General features: G+C 39.9%; 1 protein-coding gene and 1 non-coding gene across 3 annotated transcripts in view; both read left to right on the top strand.

Moving 5' to 3' along the window:
* The window catches only part of LOC129750057 (Krueppel-like factor 3), a 582,531-nt gene that overhangs the window by 81,905 nt on the left and 483,785 nt on the right, over positions 1-16,841 (top strand). The gene's annotated exons all lie outside the window — the stretch shown is intronic.
* Trnak-uuu (transfer RNA lysine (anticodon UUU)) lies at positions 1,789-1,861 on the top strand. Its single transcript has one exon. It is a non-coding gene; the product is annotated as a tRNA-Lys (tRNA).

Raw genomic sequence — 16,841 nt, 5'->3', positions numbered from 1 at the left:
TAGCTTATTTGATTTGAACATATATTTTAAAAGACAATAAAGGATTTTAATAAAACGTTTTCTTTCCTCAAATCAAATAAAGAAAATCTATCAGGCTCTTGAGAAAATCAAAAAATGTCTACCATCGATCAATGTAAGTTTTTATTTTGTTACTAAAAAATGAAGGCTTTACAAATGTAGATAACCTAAGCTTGCCAGATTGTCCGATTTTATCCAGGTGTGCCCGGATATTTAATAAAAAAAAATTGAAAAGAAGTCCGTTCCGGCCCAGATACCCGATTTTCATTGAAAAAAGCCCGGATTTTTTTTCACTTTATTTGCCAAAACTTAAGTTAAAAAAAAATGTGTTGTTAATTTTCGTTTATGTATGCTTCCGAAATGCAATTTTTACAGCAAGTTCTATGAAAATAATCATGAAAGATAGCCTAAAACACTGCTGTAAGGTTTTTATGAATTTTTTTTTCTAATTTTTTATAAACTTGTATATAAATTCCTGGGTTCGGCCCGAATACGTATGGTTAGAAAGTTTAGCAACCTTAAGTTAATCATTTTAAAAATTTTGGGACGTATTTTCAAAATTTACTATTTAATTTGAAAAACTAATGGCTAACGTTATAGAAGTTAAAAGTGAGAAATCCAATAAAACCCATTATTTTTATGAAGTTTCTTTTATCAATGACCACCCCCCCCCCCCCCCATGAGGCGGTTCTTCCTACGGCCCTGCTCTGTACACACGATTATTAAAGTTCAATATATTTTAACTAAACTGATTACACTCTTGTTTAAATTTTCAAATTTTTTTTTGAAGTTGTAGAACAAAAATAAATTTCCATTCCATGTTTCAAAAACGGATTACCCTCAACCTGCTTAGATATGTTGATCTATCAGCCACTTCGTCAATCGACAGTATGCGCATGTTATCAAATAAATGCACATTTAGGAACACTTCCTCCTATGCCCTTTAAATAATTGATTTCACTCCAAACTGAAGAATTGGAAAACATTTAAACACCATATAACCTAAACTAGATGTGATAGTAAAAATCTGACAATAGATTCGAGTTCAGAAATCAAAATCTTTCAAAAATCAATCACCTATTTAAACATAAGCAGAAAAATTCTATTTCGCACTGTATTTTCTTTTTTATTTAATTGTTTTCCGTCTCACGACATATTCCCAAAATTCACTCGGTCCATGGCAACCGTTCTCTAACTTCACGGACATTCCAACGCCAGATCACGCTCCACTTGGTCTAACCACCTCGATCGTTGCGCCCCTGCTCGTCTCGATTCCCTGTGTAATTGAAGGCAAACTAATCGTTACTTACTTACTAACACCTCAAACTCCGTTCAGATACTACGTGGACATAAAAAGTAAGATTTTTGACCCCTTTTTGGGTTGAGCGTGGGCTTTTGAAAAATATCAACCCACCTGCCCAAATGTACACGAGATAATTTGATTTTTTTTTTAATTTAAATATTATTGTTAGGAGTAAATACTTATCAACACTACCAAGGTTTCAACAACTTGAAGTTGCTATTTGTTTATTACTTGTAATTGAATTATAATGTAATGAAAAACATAATTGCGTGCAAGGAAACTTCAGTTAAATCCAGTAATTCGATAGTTGAACGATTAACACTTCTTTAAAAAGCCACTAAACAGACATGAACGTAGTGTGTTTGCTTTTATTCTCCAGCAGCGTAATCTGATTGACTCATCACTACCCACGAGAAAAAGTTGACTGAAGTGAATCCATCAGTTATTAACTACCATCATAATCATCGGCCCGGGTAGCTCAGTCGGTAGAGCGTTGGACTTTTAATCCAACGGTCTAGGGTTCAAGTCCCTATTCGGGCGCTTTTTCTTTTTTATAGTTCGGCTTTTGGTTTAGATGAGGACGATATTAGTTTTTTTTTCTAAATATTTGTTTTATAAGGTTTTTCGAAGTTATATCCAAACCGTTTTGTTGGTCGGACAAATGTCGAAGTTCGATAGTTGTCACATTTATTAAACCTTCTCCCCGGCTAATTACTAAAATTTGTGGATACACAGAGGGGAAAAAAAAGATTGCAGCATCCAAAACGAACTATCTTGGCTTAGCCTTTTTCCAAATTATGTTCATCAGCAGCCGCGCCAACAACAGCGTCGCGTTTATGTCTTCTGCTGTCTGCTGGCTGATGATGACGATTTGTAAGTTGTGTGGATCCCAAAAAGATTCCTTTCTAAAATCCGAAAGTCACTCGGGGCAACCTTCCTGAACGGCGAATCGGCGGGCTCGTCTTCAACATCAACAAAACAACAACAACGACCAGCAACTGGCAACAAATAACCGTCGAAATCTCAGCGTGACAACGACGCGCGATCATGATGCTGCTGATGATGATGATCGTGCTGAAGATGATGGGACATGTGTGGTGTATGTTTGTACGTACGTGTGTTTTGACGTTTGCAACCCATCACAACTGAGTTTCTGGAAGAGGACTTGTTGATTTTTGAGAGAAGTGTTTTTTTTTTAACCTTAAGTTAAAATAAGATGTTTCTCGCGGGAGCTTTCATTACGTCAAATAAACATCTTGAGAATTCACAGAAAACTGCTGCAAAAGTTATCAAAAATATTTTAAACTTTTTGCACATATAAAATATGTTGTCCAGGTTACAAATATTCTAAATGAAAAGAATTTGCGACTAGTTTATGTCAGTTTTTGTTATTTTTCGTAATAAAACTGTTTGTTTACATTTTGTTTCATACGGCATAATAAAAGCTCACTCGAGATTTATTGCTTACAAGAGCAAAAAAGTGTATTTTATATGTTTTCAATTTTTGTAGATTTTGTTGATAATTTTTGAAATAATAATCTGATCATAAACTAAAAATACAAACAAAAGGAATAAAAACACTGTATCGTAGATAGTTTTTAATTTGTTTGACACGCCTTATTGCACATGGAAAGCATTGGCAGATTGTATAGGAGCTTCAGATATGCTAAAAGTTGAAGTTATAAAACAATATGGAAGACGATGAAAAACTACAATATGACAACATAGCCCAGCGCAAAAAAAAAACTCTGAAAGACAAAGATGCTGCTTGATTGGTGAATGTAAAAACCACGTAGAGTAGGTAGGTATTCGATGAACAAATCTGGCACGGTGGTGTTTCCGCAAATTTATTTCTATACGCGTAATTATGGAATTACACGGACTTCATTTCTGCGTCTGTGGCTTCGTCACAGTCAATCGAGATGGGGGCAAACTTACTTTTTCCTATCGGCCAAACACAGGCCAATAGAAATTCGGCAACGACGACGGCGATGAGCTGACCTTGACTGTTGGTGGCCTCTCATGCTGATTTGATTGGATGCGAGCAGGCTAAAGAGGTTAAACACACAATCTAATGATTTTAGATCTCCTCTCTCGTGTGAAGGTGGCGAAACCACGCTAATTTTGAAAGCTTAGATTAAATCTATTAAGTTGATTTGGCATGCTCAAATGATCGTAAAAATAAAAATCTAAAAAAAACATCTATTTGAATCCATTATGAAAACTGAAACAAACCAAAACATTACTAAGAAATTAAATTCATAACATTTAAAAAGGACATGGAAAATTGTTGAAATTTTTGGCAACATTTTAGCACATAGAAAAATATTTTCGAAGTTATTGAACTTTGTTTGAAAAATTTAACAAAATGTGATTTGAAGATCTTTTTTTATCACTTTTAAAAACTTATCACATAAAAAAAAATATTACAAAAATATTTATTACAATATTTTTTTTTTTTTTTGTAAATTCTTTATTTGAAACGGCTCATACCTTTATGCTTTAAGGAGCCAAACTCGTTTTTTTTTACAATTTATTTCTTAGCTTAACACTTTTATTTTAGAGGAAAAGGAAGATAGAAAGGGAAACGTGAAAAATAAAAAGAATCATAGGCGAAGATCGATAGCTTTAAGGAAAAGGTACATTTCGAACATGTAGTCCAAGTCAAGCATAGCCAGCACATCCCTCACCGGCACGTTGGGTGGTTTTCCTCGGGCCCGAAGGGAGTCTATAAAATTCGTTCTGGCGATAAGGTGGACCTCACACGACCAAACAATATGCTCGATGTCATGGTAACCTTGACCGCAACTACACAAATTGCTGCCAGCAATGTCAAAACGATAGAGTACCGCGTCTGAGGAATAATGATTGGACATGAGACGGGAGAATATACGAATAAAATCCCGACTCAGGTCCAATCTATTAAACCAGGGTTTAAGGCTTACCTTTTGGATAATCGAGTGGAGCCACCGACCCAACTCATCCTCATCCCATTTCAGCTGCCAGTTGACAAGAGAGTTTCTTCGAACCAAAAAGTAAAATTCGTTGAAGACGATTTCACGTTGATACGTGTCGCCTTCCATCGCCCCCACCTTTGCCAGAGAGTCTGCTTTCTCATTACCCTGTATCGAGCAATGAGAGGGAACCCAAACAAAGGTGATGGTAAAGCGACGTCTTGTAATCGCACTCAATATATCCCGTATCTTCTCGAGGAAGTACGGCGAGTGCTTTCCCGGTTTTATTGAGCGTATTGCTTCGACAGAGCTCAGACTATCCGTTACAATATAGTAATGTTCAACAGACCGTGATGCGACGCTGTCCAAAGCCCAGTGAATAGCTGCTAACTCCGCTATAAATACAGAGCATGGTGACTGGAGATTATAAGAGGCGCAAGTTAACTCGTTGAACACTCCAAATCCTGTTGATTCTTCGATTAGAGACCCATCGGTAAAGTACATTTTATCAGCATCGACGTGTCTATATTTAGCATTGAAAATTCTTGGAATCAGAAGTGGACGATGTTGATCCGGAATTCCACGAATCTCCTGCTGCATAGACAAATCAAACTGGACAGAAGAGTTGTCGTAGTCTGAGTTACAAACACGAGTTGGAGAGTACGCAGAAGGATTAACCTGCATCGACATGAAGACATGGTATATAGACATAAATCTAGTTTGAAGATTTTGCTCGAGAAGCTTTTCAAAATTTACAATCACCAATGGGTTCATGGTCATATCACCTCTTATTCACAACTCCTATCTCTACCTCCCCGCGGTGCCGGCTGGGGTGCGAGTAACCTAAGCGGAGATCGGGTACCCAACCCCGGTGGATGCTTTGGTCGCATGCAGACTGAGAAGGTGGCCGCACGCGTCTGTTCCCCAGGTCAGGGGCGGCGTGCAACAACAACCGAGCGTCTGTTCTCCAGGTCAGGGGCGGCTCAAACAGCGTCTGTCTTGCAGCAAGCGGCTGAATTTATGAAATGCGGCTCCCGCCAGCTAAGTCCAAGATGGCAGCCCCATCGCGGGATAGGGACTTTAGGCTAACAACCTACTGTTCCCGATTTGAAATTGTTACGGAATCCGAAAGAAATGACCGACCTGGAACTTTGGCGACGACTTTTAGCATGAAAACACGGACACGAATTGGAACTTGGAATGTTTTAACCCTTGCCCAACAAGGCAAACTGGAACAACTTGCTAGAGAGGCTAGCCGCCTCAAGCTTGAAATTCTGGGACTGAGCGAAGTCCGTTGGCCTAATACTGGAGAACACAAGACAAAATCCGGGCAAGTCCTGCTTTACTCTGGCATACGAGGAGAACATGCTACTCGGGAACGAGGAGTTGGTTTCCTGTTAAGCCCGCAGGCCTACGCGGCCCTCATTAGATGGGAACCGATAAACGAAAGAATAATCGTAGCCAGATTCAGAACACGGGTTAGAAACCTTACAATGGTCCAGTGTTATGCGCCAACTGACGTTGCCGACTTGCAGGAGAAAGAGCAGTTTTACAGTCAACTGAACAGCGTGGTTGAGAGAATTCCGAAGGGTGACATTCAAATCCATTTGGGCGACTTCAACGCAAATATTGGCTCCGACAATCAGGACCTTGAGCGCATCATGGGGCGCCATGGCCTAGGACAGATAAGCGAAAACGGAGAGCTGTTTGTAGAATTTTGTGGCAACAACAACATGGTGATCGGCGGATCGCTCTTCCCCCATCGACCAGCACATAAGGTCACTTGGGTATCCCGAGATGGCCGAACAGAAAATCAAATTGACCACATCTGCATCAGCCGAAAATGGAGAAGGAGCCTTCTTGATGTCCGCAACAAACGAAGCGCAGACATTGCATCTGACCATCACCTCGTCCTTGGCGAGATACGACTGAGAGTTGCGCGTGTCCAACGGCGCGAGGAGAAAGTCGGGTGTCGATACGACGTCCGCCGGTTGGAGAATCCAGAGGTGAAAAGGGCATACGTTGAACAGCTAGAATCCCGAGCCTCGGAGCTGCCGACAGACGGAACAGTCGAAGAACAGTGGTGTGGAATCAAGAATGCCTTTATCACGACGAGCCATGGTACTCTCGGTAAAGTTTGTGGAAGAAGGAGTGAATGGATGTCGGATGAAACTTGGAGGATGGTCGATGATCGGAGAAAGGCGAAAGTCGGAATTGAGCAGGCATGTACCGGGTCAGCCAAAGCAGCCGCCCGCTTACGATATGCGGAGCTGGAAAAGGCAGTTAAACGAGCTTGTAGACGAGACAAGAGAGCCTGGACAAACTCCCTAGCCGAAGAGGGAGAAAGAGCCGCCGCCAATGGAGATATCCGATTACTTTATGACATTTCTCGCCGCCTCAGTGGTGCAAGGACTAATGCAAGAATGCCGCTGAAAGACCGAGCAGGTCAGTTATTGACCGATCGAACAGATCAGCTCAAACGATGGACTGAGCACTTCGAACAACTCTTCCAAGTCACGAATAGCGATGGCCAACAAAACCCGCAGCTCGAAGCGCCAACAGTAAGTCGCATTAATGGCGTCAACTCGGAAGCGCCCTCGCTGGCTGAAATAGAAGCGGCAATCAAAAACATGAAATCCAACAAAGCACCTGGGATCGATTGCATCCCTGCTGAAATGCTGAAAGCCGACCCTGCCCTATCAGCACAAATGTTGCACCGTCTTTTCGCTGACATCTGGGATACTGCAACATTCCCGGCCGACTGGATGCAGGGTATTCTTGTAAAGGTCCCGAAGAAAGGAGACCTGACAGAGTGCGGTAACTGGCGAGGCATAACGTTGATCTGTACAACCCTCAAAGTACTCTGCAAAGTGATTCTGAACAGGATCCAGGAGAAAATAGATGCTACACTCCGACGGCAACAAGCTGGATTCCGATCCGGACGATCATGTGTGGACCACATCACAACGCTACGAATCATACTGGAACAAATCAACGAATTCCAGGACTCTCTTCTGCTGGTGTTCGTTGATTTCGAAAAAGCATTCGACCGACTTAACCATGAACACATCTGGGCGGCTCTAAGGCGACGAGGGGTCCCAGAGAAACTAGTCCATCTCATCGAAGCACAGTATGAGGCATTTTCGTGCAAGGTCTTGCACGACGGTGTCTTGTCCGAACCAATCCCGGTAACTGCTGGAGTGAGACAAGGATGTATTCTATCACCGCTACTTTTTCTAATCGTAATGGATGAGATTCTGATTGGATCGATTGACTGTGCACCGAACCGAGGATTGCCGTGGAATCCTTCAACAATGGAGCAACTGAACGTCCTTGACCTGGCTGACGATATTGTTTTGCTAGCCCAAACACAACCAGATATGCAGAGCAAACTCGACGACCTCACCGAAAGTTCCAAGGCAGCAGGTCTCAAAGTCAATGTTGGAAAGACCAAGTCGATGGAGATCAACACAGAAAATCCCTCCAGTTTCATGGTAGCTGGGCAACAAGTTGAGAAAGTGGAGTGCTTCCAGTATCTTGGTAGCCAGATAACGCCTGATGGTGGTACCAGGAAAGACATCGAAACCCGGATCAGAAAGGCCCGATTTGCGTTTGCGAGTCTCCGAAACATCTGGCGGTCACGCCAGATCTCTCTACGAACTAAAATCCGAATCTTCAACTCAAACGTCAAATCCGTATTGCTGTACGGGTGCGAAACTTGGTGCACATATGCGGTGACGACGCGAAAACTGCAAGTATTTGTAAACCGCTGCCTGCGGAATATCATCCGCGCTTGGTGGCCTGGCAACTGGATCTCGAATGAGGAATTACATCGCCGGTGTCATCAAAGGGCGCTAGAAATCGAGATTCGGGAACGTAAGTGGAGATGGATTGGGCACACGCTGCGAAAAGATGAAAACGAGATTTGCAGAAAGGCGCTAGATTGGAATCCAGAAGGTCATCGAAGAAGAGGCAGACCCAGAAATTCGTGGCGGCGAAGCCTAGCCGCTGAAATCCGAACTGTCGACGAGAATCTTGACTGGGACCAGGTGAAGACGCTGGCTCCGGATCGTCAACAGTGGAGGTCTTTTACCACGGCCCTATGCACCGGAGGATCGGCGCGGGATCATTAAGTAAGTAAGTAATGGGTTCATGACCTCACACCTGATGAGGAACCGAAGTGATAGTAAATTGAATCGATCTTTTAGTGGGAGTATGCCTGCCAAAACTTCAAGACTCATGTTATGCGTTGAGGGCATACAGCCCAAAGCGATGCGAAGACAACGGTATTGGATACGCTCGAGTTTGATGAGGTGAGTTTTGGCAGCTGACTGGAAACAGAAGCTACCATATTCCATCACTGAGAGAATCGTAGTTCGATACAATTTTAAAAGATCTTCTGGATGGGCTCCCCACCAGGTGCCAGTGATTGAACGGAGAAAATTAATTCTTTGTTGGCATTTTCCTTTCAGATACTCAATGTGAGCTCTCCAGGTACACTTGGAATCAAACCAAACCCCAAGATACTTGAAACATCTCGATTGAGTGATCGTTCTGCCTAGTAGTTGAAGCTTAGGTTGAGCAGGTCTATGTTTCTTAGAGAAAACAACCATCTCCGTTTTCTGGGGGGAAAACTCAATCCCAAGCCCCAAAGCCCAGGAAGACAATCTGTCTAAAGTATCTTGTAAAGGTCTGTGCAGATGAGACTCAGTAGATCCTGTGACAGACACCACGCCGTCATCTGCAAGTTGTCTTAGAGTACAGCCTTCAGAGAGACAACTGTCGATGTCACTTACGTAAAAGTTGTACAAAAGTGGACTCAAACATGAACCTTGCGGGAGGCCCATGTATGAGGTTCTTCTAACTGCAATATCTCCGTGAGCAAAGTTCAAATGTTTCTCACAAAGCAAGCTGTATAAGATGTTGTTCAAAAGAGGAGGTAGACCTCGGGAATGCAACTTGTCTGACAACACCTCTATTGAGACTGCATCAAAAGCTCCCTTTATGTCTAGAAACACTGAAGCCATTTGCTCACGTTTTGCATACGCCATTTGTATCTCTGAAGACAGCAAAGCAAGACAATCGTTTGTCCCTTTGCCCCTTCGAAACCCAAATTGAGTATTTGAAAGGAGACCATTTGTTTCTACCCATTTATCCAAACGAAACAAAATCATTTTCTCCATCAACTTGCGTATACAAGACAACATCGCTATTGGACGGTACGAATTCGCATCGGACGCTGGTTTTCCAGGCTTTTGGATAGCGATGACTCTCACTTGTCTCCACTCTTGGGGAATAATGTTGTTCTCCAGGAATTGATTAAATAAATTTAACAAGCGAAATTTTGCGGCGTCCGGGAGGTTTTTCAACAAGTTAAATTTGATTTTATCAATTCCCGGAGCTGAATTATTGCAAGAGAGGAGGGCAAGTGAAAATTCGACCATCGAAAAGCTGGAATCCAGACCACACCTATCTGGAGGCACATTCCGGATTATTTTTTGCACAGGTGTAGAATCTGGACAGACTTTCCGTGCGAAGTTGAATATCCATCTATGTGAATATTCCTCACTTTCATTTGTAGATGATCGATTACGCATGCTCCGTGCAACTTTCCATAAGGTACTCAAGGATGTTTCTCGTGATAAACCACCCACAAAATTTCGCCAATACGCCTTCTTTTTCCCTTTGACCAATTTTTTGAACTGGGTTTCAAGGGAAACATATGATTCAAAAAGGACGAGGGTTCCATGTTTTCGAAAATCTTTGAATGCTTTTGATTTGTCCTTATAAAGCCTGGAACACTGCTGATCCCACCATGGATTTGGGGGCCTTCGAAGAACAGTTGAATCTGGGATGGGTTTTGTTTGAGCGCAAAGTGCACTTTCATGGATCAAACGTGAAAGAAAGTGGTACTCCTCCAAGGGAGGTAAAACATTCATAGAATCAATGGCATCTGTTATTTCGTCCGAGTACTTTTTCCAGTCGATGTGTCTTGTAAGGTCATATGCCATATTTGTTGAATTTGAAGTGCTGGCCCCATTGGTGATTGTAATTTTGATTGGCAAGTGGTCACTACCATTGGGATCAGGGATTACCTTCCACTGGCAATCCAATGATAATGAATTTGAGCAGAGCGAGAGGTCAATTGCACTTTGTCTTGCAGGAGGTTTAGGTACCCGTGTTTTTTCACCCGTGTTCAAAATTGTTAAATTGAAACTGTCACAAATGTCATAAATAAGAATAGAACGACTATCGTCAATTTGTTCTCCCCAGACAGTTCCATGTGAATTGAAATCACCTAGGATCAACCTTGGCTCAGGGAGCACTGAGCACAGGTCCTCTAGGTGACTTCGATCCACTGAAACTCTCTGAGGCCAGTACAAACTTACAACACATAAGTCCTTACCTCTTATAGTTGTATGACATGCAACAGCTTCAATTCCTCCTGATAAAGGGAGGTGGATTCTATAAAAGGAGTGGCACTTATTGATCCCCAAAAGCACCCCTCCATAAGAATCGTTGCGATCCAAACGGATAATATTAAAATCGTGGAATGAGATGTTTAATTGAGAAGAAAGCCATGTTTCAGAAAGGGCAAAAATATCGCAACTAGTTTCATGAAGAAGAAATTTGAACGAATCCAGTTTAGGAATGAGACTACGACAATTCCACTGTAAAACAGTGATATCTCCGACCTCTGGGCGTAAATTAGCCATCGAGAGAGATAAACACTAAAAGAAGGGGCCAAGTTTGCATCAATTGCTTTAAAAATGTCTTTACAACAGGTAGCATTGAGGTTACAATGCCCCTGATCGATTCTGATGCGTTGAAAAACGTGAAAACACCATTCAAAATGTCAGACAACTTGAACAGTCCTGATTGAACAGTTGGTTCTGACAATACTACATTAGTTTTTGGGGTCTTGGAAGTCGTCGGGATTTCTGGTTTATTTTGGGGTGCAAAATTCATGGAGAATCCTGGAGGAACAAGTTTTTCTTTTAAAGATGTTGTCGGTTTTCGCCTAACGCTAATTGGAGAGCTAACGGTTGGAACTTTTTTTGGAACCCTTGGGTTCTTAGAAGCAGGTTTTGCGCGTTTCCGGAAGTTTGCTACAAAAATAACCGGTTGATCTTGATCAGTGGATTCGTTATCTTCACTGTCAACTGGCAGCACTGAAAAAATGTTTGTGGAATTAGGTTGGATCGGAGGCGCCGCGCTCTTCAAGATGGCGGCATAGGAACGTTTTGATCGTTCCTTTAAAGAGCGCTTTTGACTATCCCAGCGACTCTTAAATGCCTCGCACGAAGAGCTATCATGGGGTGAGCCCCCGCAAAAGACACATTTGTGTTCAATTGCTGAGCATGCTCCAACCCCATGATTCTCCCCGCATTGGGGACACCGTTGCTTGTTACAGCAGTGCGACGCAGTGTGCCCCAACTTAATGCAATTTTTGCAATCCATTACGCGAGGCACAAAGAGCCGCACAGGAAGCCTCAACACTCCGTCAATCAAGACGTAGTGAGGGAGGGCGGTACCCGCAAAGGTCACTCGGAATGAGGCGGAAGGCGAGTACTTTTTAACTCCGTCTACGACGGTGGCAGTTTGGAGTTGGCGACAATCCAAGATATCAACCGAAGTTGAATCAAGGTTCCTGAACTTACCAACGCCGTTGGACTTAACGTACTCTTCCTTCAGACTCATTTCAGTGATCACGCCCTCGATTTCTACGTCTCGCGACGGAATATAGACGTGATACTCTAAAATTAAGAAATCGCTGGCTACAATTTCATTCGCGGTCTTCCGGTTACTCACAACAATGCGCAACTTATTAGGCCGCACCTTACACTGCCGGCCAAAAGTTTGGGATCACCCACTAAAAAACATGCAAATTTTGATCGTTCATATCTCAGCCGTCTTAGGACATATTGAAAATCTTCTGATCTCATTTGAAAGATAATGAGCAATAGCTATCTCGGAGGTATTTTGCCCAAATATAATGTTTGAGTTTTGAACTTAAAAGTTAACCTAAAGTTGTAACATTTTCAAAAAATCGTACTCAATATTCAAAGCCGATCATCTCGGGATAGGGTGGACCAAATCTCAAAATTTGAGTGGAATTAGAATTCCTGTTCTTTACTTCTCAAAACACAATCAAAAATTTTTTTGAAAAAATTCAAAAACGCATTTTTAATTAATAAAATAGACACTTGAGTTGTCGTCCAAAAGTTTGGGATCACCTCTTTGTATGGTGAGTTTGGGATCATTCTTATAAAAACATGCAAATTTATTTTATTCATATCTTTCTCATCTAACATCGTATTGCAGATCTGAAAGGTTCATTTGGAAGCTAAGGAATTGTTATTTTTTAATAAATTCATTCAAAAATTATATTTTGAAGTGATAACCATAAAAAAATCACCTGAAATTTATTGTTTTTTTTTAAAGTTCCCAGATTTTTTTTATAGTTCTCACCTTAAAATATAATTTTTGAATGAATTTATTAAAAAACAACAATTCCTAAGCTTCCAAATGAACCCTTCAGATCTGCAATACGATGTAAGATGAGAAAGATATGAATAAAATAAATTTGCATGTTTTTATAAGAATGATCCCAAACTCACCATACAAAGAGGTGATCCCAAACTTTTGGACGACAACTCAAGTATCTATTTTATTAATTAAAATGCGTTTTTGAATTTTTTCAAAAACTTTTTTGATTGTGTTTTGAGAAGTAAAGAACAGGAATTCTAATGCCACTCAAATTTTGAGATTTGGTCCACCCTATCCCGAGATGATCGGCTTTGAATATTGAGTGCGATTTTTTGAAAATGTTACAACTTTAGGTTAAGTTTTAAGTTCAAAACTCAAACATTATATTTGGGCAAAATACCTCCGAGATAGCTATTGCTCATTATCTTTCAAATGAGATCAGAAGATTTTCAATATGTCCTAAGACGGCTGAGATATGAACGATCAAAATTTGCATGTTTTTTAGTGGGTGATCCCAAACTTTTGGCCGGCAGTGTAGTTACGCTGGATACAGAGGACCACCTTGCCAGATCTTTCGTGATCTGAACTACATTTAGGTGCTTACCATTTTTTTTTGGGCCGGATGAAAACCACCCACGGGCCAGAGAAAGCTGAGCCTTCTACGTATTTTCGGAGCCGGGTTGTTTTACCCTTCGCTGTGGATGATGAGGAATCGTCATCCATCTGAGAATGGTTCGCATTTGAGGGACCAGGCTCATCTGAATCCTCCAAATGTTCCTCATTCTCGTAAGTCAAGCCCTTTTCATCCATAGATGGAGGGTTTAACCCCCCGCCTTCGTTCATATTTCCCAACGGAGACACTAATGCCTTCCGTTTTGAAAATATGAACGAAGCACTAAATTATCGAAAGAACAAAAAAGGGAAATAGATACACACCAAAAATTTTATAATTTTAAACGTGATAGAAACGCTTGAAGACATAATCAATTTTTGATTTAAACAACAAATTGCCTAATTTTACATCAATAAAGTTTAAAACACATATTTTTTTTATGACCTAATCAATGATACAAATAATTTTATATCACATTGAATCTAAAAGTCTGATTTTATGTTATAGGAAATTTAAAATTATGTTTTTGAACATACAATATTTAAAGAGCGAAGACGTAACGGTTAAACAGCTGTTGTTGATTCAGTACACGCGCTTAGTAATTCCGAGGTATTTGGAAAACTGTTTTGTAGTGAATTTTATTTTGTGATATTAGTGTTTACTGTTTGTTAAAGTCAGAAACAATTCAAAAATACACCACTCAAAGTACACTTAGAATTGAAGGAACGAAACATTTCAGTGCACCGAATTTTTAAACCAAAACAAAAACTGTTTTCTTTTTTGTTTTTCGGAAAATCGATAATCGAGAATCAAAACAAAACAGAAAACCGTTTGTTTTGATTTGGCTCGTTTGTTTTCTTTGTCCCGGATCATTTGTAAAGGGAGGAAGATCTTGATATAATTTCGTGGTTAAGTCCGTCAAAGATTCGGTTCCTTCCGATTGAAAGCAGGTACTTGTGTTAAGTGTATGACCAATAAAATTAGGGTCACAAAAACCACCGACGATGGAGTTTCCACCACCGACAAGTTGCACAAAATATTTGGTCATCTAATTTACTGTGGCCAAGCTCACGCTGCGAATCATCCAACATGAGGAAATCAGCAAAGCTTTGTCTGTGAATTTCTGTGGTCAGATTCGAAACCATGAGATAATTTGCGGATGCCACCAATTAGGACCCGGAGCTGCTGTTAAAGGTAAGATCTATACTTATTTGTTAAAGTAAGAATATTCATCAAAAATCTCTTGAGTGTTTGGAAGACAATAGGTGATATGAAAAAAACCTAGCAATTGCTTTTGCTAAACTAAATCGAGCAGTCGAGCAGTGGCTTAAAGCAATTGCTTCGGTTGATATGAATAAAGTTTTTTTTGACAGCTGTTTTCTCTGTCAGGAGCTTTTACTTTTAGAACAAGCTAATTTGGTATGAATAAAGCCCAAATCTAAAGTAATCGCTCGACAAATTTCCTAGCAATTACTTTATTTTCTAAGCATGCTCGGTAGCAGACTTTTCCAATAAAAAATTCTTTAGCAATGTCATAAATTTATTAAATTAGCAATATTACACTTCAATACAATTCAAAATGGCATTTTCAACATGGATAAAGAAAAGTGGAAGTGATAACCCAGCTTTTTTCATATTCCTGTCGTTGTATGAAATGATTCGTCTAAGATGAAACTAAACAAATCAATTAGTAAATATTCCAAATTAAAAAATTCCGGCTATACTGGAAGAAGTCCCAATCGGCTCGAAGTTGGATGAAAACTGTAATAATTTAAAACATAATTCAGACTTCCATATTTTTTCTAAGATTAAAAAAAAATATTTAAATTAAGATGCACGCCTATTGCCTCGCCTATTTTTTATACATCGGATTATCCCGATCCGAATACGTGTGGGAGAGCTATGATAAATGTTAAAGTTAGGCCTCGTTTTCACAAAATTTGTAATTGATGCGTGCATAAATGAAATGTTGCACACATTATAACAGTTGAAAAATCGAGCAGTTCGAGCTTTTGTCTTTCTTTGTCTCCCTAGCCTAAATTCACCTATGGTGGAATGAGAGGCATATTGTTCGCCAGATTTGACAGCTCATTTGAAAGCTCCAGCAGAGCCTTTAACTGTTATACAGACATGAAAAGTCTACATCTAGGGGCTTTTTCTATTGATGAATGCAACAATTGCACTTAAATTATGATTTTAAAAATCATTGAATGTAGTGTTTTAAAACTCCTATGAGTAAAAAAAACAAGTTCATATCATTTAAAAATAATGCTCTGATATTTTAAAACTCAAAATTATCTTTAAAAGTGTGTATATTACGTATAAAATTTTAAAGATGAACGCATCAATACGTATACATGAATTATGAGTTTTGTGAAAACGCGGCCTTAGGCCATTTGTTGTTTGACTATATTCGAATATGTATTCATTTTTCTTTAAACATCAACAAACGAGCACGCATTAACCAAAAACTTTCCGGTCGTTCTTACACCCACCATCCGCACCGTCGATTTCATGGCTATTTTAGCCGTACTTATCAATTTTCTTATCGTCTTCTTTCATTTAACTTTAGAAAACTTCAGATTCTGCTGGTTGGATAGTTCTATTTTTCTAAGCAAAAGCTATGTTCTAAGACTTTAGTACACATCCGCTAAGCAAATGTTTATTCATACAAAACTAAGCAAATGCTTTGGGCTTTTGCTTTGCTTGATTTCGAGCTAAGTAAAAGCTACCGAAGCAATTGCTAAACCTTATTCATATCACTAAATGACTGATACCTGTAAATGATATTGATCTGCTATTTATTTAAAATATCCCCAAGCAATTTAAAATATCATCAGTTCCGGTCTTATGATGTTTAACGCATCTATATCGACAACACGAGATTAACTGACCAACCAACAATTTTGTCAAAACATTCTATAAGTAACAAAGTTTAAACGCCTTTGTGTATACACATGCGCAATGGCTGATATGAATAAAGCTCTAGTAATTGCTTTTGCTATTTTCGAGCCAAATACTTCGAATGGCATGCATATTTTTAATCCGGAGCTGGTTGAATGTAAATGTTCTACCCTGCGTTTTCATACCAAGTTGAGCAAATGCTTTAAAATTTTTCCATTCTTAAGTTCGAGCTAAGTAAAAGCTATCGAAGCAATTGCTATTTTCTTATTCATACCACCTAATATATTTCAAAGGAGGAAAACGAAATTCGCTTTCAAAAAACATGCATTGTATATGCAAAGGCGTTTAAAATATCTAACAACAAATTTTGTTCCAGAGTACTAATTTAGATAATATCAGGCTCTTTTTGGTTACGACGGAAATAACTAATGCGTTATTTTGCCGTTTTTACTGAGTCACCGATAACAAAAAATTGTCCGCAGGCAAAGGCTTAGGTGAGTAGATACCAAATCTATTGAACATTTATTACTTACTAGCTGACCCGTTGTGCTTTGCTACA

The sequence above is a fragment of the Uranotaenia lowii genome, chromosome 2 (assembly GCF_029784155.1).
Source record: "Uranotaenia lowii strain MFRU-FL chromosome 2, ASM2978415v1, whole genome shotgun sequence".
Taxonomy (NCBI): Eukaryota; Metazoa; Arthropoda; class Insecta; order Diptera; family Culicidae; genus Uranotaenia; species Uranotaenia lowii.
This window is presented reverse-complemented; position numbering and strand designations above follow the sequence as displayed.